At 34.4% G+C, this 2,569-nt stretch overlaps 1 protein-coding gene across 1 annotated transcript in view; it reads left to right on the forward strand.

The window, feature by feature from the left end:
* Positions 1-2,569, forward strand: part of Cd109 (CD109 molecule) — a 122,604-nt gene that overhangs the window by 110,445 nt on the left and 9,590 nt on the right. The gene's annotated exons all lie outside the window — the stretch shown is intronic.

The raw sequence follows: 2,569 nt of genomic DNA on the forward strand, positions 1-2,569 counted from the left end.
TTTTTTTTTTTTTTTAATACTGGGGATTGAACTCAGGACCTTGCACTTGCAAGGCAGGCAGCTGAACCACTGAGCTAAATCCCTGGCCCACAGAGAATAAGTTTTTGAGATACAGGGATTTTCCGGTTTAGAGGATTCCCATTTAGATATTTAAACTCTGATAACTGAAACTCCTTAGAAGTGCTTGTGAAGGCGATTCTTTTTTTTTTTAATTTTTAAATTTTATTTATTTATTTTTTCTTTTTATTGAGTTTATTGGTACAATGTAGGTATACAATACAATTACATTCATCATTGGGATTCTGTACCTTTACATAATAGATCTTGATTCTCATTTTTCCCCTTGTCCCTGCCCTCCCTTCACCCCCTCCTCCCCTCCCCATTTACAAACACTTTATTTCCATTTTTTCAGTTTCTCATATTTTTTTCCTCTCCCTTATTACCTTTCCCCCACCCTTCCCACTTTCCCTACACCTTTAGCCCTTTACTTCCTATTTCACATTATTAATTATCTCATTAGGATCCTGTGTACTATTATAGTTTTTCATACCAAAGAAACTATTTGGTATTTCAGTTAAAGAAATCTCTGTATGAACATTAAAAATAGGGAATCCTAAATTAAAACTAAAAAGGAAAGTAAAAGAGAAAAGGCAATGATGTAACATCAAAATAATCCTTAATTCTGGAGATGAAAATGGTCCCTGAACATATTTAAATTGCTTCTCGCTCTTATAGTCTTATCTTATTCTTTTTTTCATTATTTAGAGAATACTTTATTAGTTTCTGTAATCAAACCCATGTAGATATGACCTTACATATTTAGTATGATGTGTTACCCCTGTACACATGGAAAAAAAATAAAAATAAAAATAAATTAACATTTCTAGACCAATATGGTTGTCCATTTCTGTACAATGCCAAGTCAACACAGTAAATTGGGATGACTTTTTCCAAAGTTGGCAGCACCGTTAAAGTTTCCCAAAATTCAATTTATATATATATATGTGTGTGTGTGTGTATATATATATGTATATAGACTAATAATAGTATGTTATGCATCGATAGCAGCAACAGCTTTTCCAGGTTCTGTAGTCATCTGAACAAAATTTATAGACATTCAGCACATTCCATTAAAAAAAACAAAACAAAACAAAAAAAAAACAAAGAAAATAATAATATCCAGAAAACAGCAAAGTTCTGTTGCTGTTGTGGTACCTGGCACCATTTTTTCTATTAGCCTCTTAATCATCATCTGGAAAGAGAATATTCTAGAGTAATATCATTAAACGTAGCTCTGATAAAGCACGGTCCCTACTATGTATCATAAAGCAGGTACTAGATATTTTACATTCATAGAGGTATGATACAGTACCGTCCTACATCAGTAATACTAGAATCAGTTTTGGTTTGAAATTTACTTTGTCTGCAAATAAGATTGCTACCCCTGTATTTTTCTGGGCTTCTGTCACATGGAGAATTGTTTTCTATCTTTTCACTCTCAGTGTCTGGGCTTCTTTTTGCACTAGGTGTGTTTCTTGTATACAACATATTGGATTTTGCTTCTTATTCCATTTTGCCAGTCTATTTCTCTTGATTGGTGAGTTGAGGCCATTGACATTGCTGGTTATAACTGATATGTACTGACTTATTATTGACATGTTATTGGCCTTTTGTTGACTCTTTTTACTTTTTCACCTTCTCCTTTTAATTTCTTGCCTTGCCTATTTGATTTGCTCTGTTGGGCCTCATGGTGTTGCCTTCATTGTCTTTTTGTAGGATCTTGTTTAGAATTGCTTGTAGTGCTGGTTTGGTATTCATGTAGTTTCTCAGGTGTTCTTTGTCATGGAAGTGTCTTATTTCCCCCTCCATTTTGAAAGAGAGTTTTGCTGGATACATCGGTCCAGGTTGGAGGTTGTTCTCTTTTAGTACTTGAACTATTTCATTCCAGGCTCTCCTTGCCCCAAGGGTTTGTGTTGAAAAGTCTGCTGTGATTCTGATGGGCTTTCCTTTGTATGTGATTTGTTTCTTTTCTCTTACTTCTTGTAGTATTTTGTTCTTCTGTTGGGTTTCTGGGATCTTGACTATTATATGTCTAGGTGTAGATTGCTTTTGATTGTAGCTAGTTGGGGTCCTATATGCCTCAGTTATCTGAATGTCCATTTCTTCCCCTCTGTTTGGGAAGTTTTCTGTCCTTAATTCTGCAAACAGCTTTTTTAAGTCATTTGTATTTTCTCCTGCTACTTCATGTATTCCTATCAGTCTTATGTTGTTCTTCTTTGCATCATCTAGGAGTTGTTGGATTGATTTCTCATGATCTCTTACTGTTTTTAAGAGACCTCTCTTTTCATGGTCACTGACTGCAATCTTATCTTCTATATCTGAGAGCCTATCTTTGCATTCTTTTATTCTGTTGTGTACACTTTCAATAGAGTGTTTAATCTCCTGGATATGTGTTTGAATCTGTTTTATGGATTCCATTTCTTTCCTATGTTGGGCGTTTATTTTTTCCATTTCTTTCTTATGCTGAGCCTTCATGGCTTCTATCATGGTCCTGAGCTCATCTATTTTT

Source organism: Fukomys damarensis, unplaced genomic scaffold, assembly GCF_012274545.1.
Source record: "Fukomys damarensis isolate Sample0158 unplaced genomic scaffold, DMR_v1.0_HiC HiC_scaffold_27, whole genome shotgun sequence".
In the NCBI taxonomy this organism is placed as follows: Eukaryota; Metazoa; Chordata; class Mammalia; order Rodentia; family Bathyergidae; genus Fukomys; species Fukomys damarensis.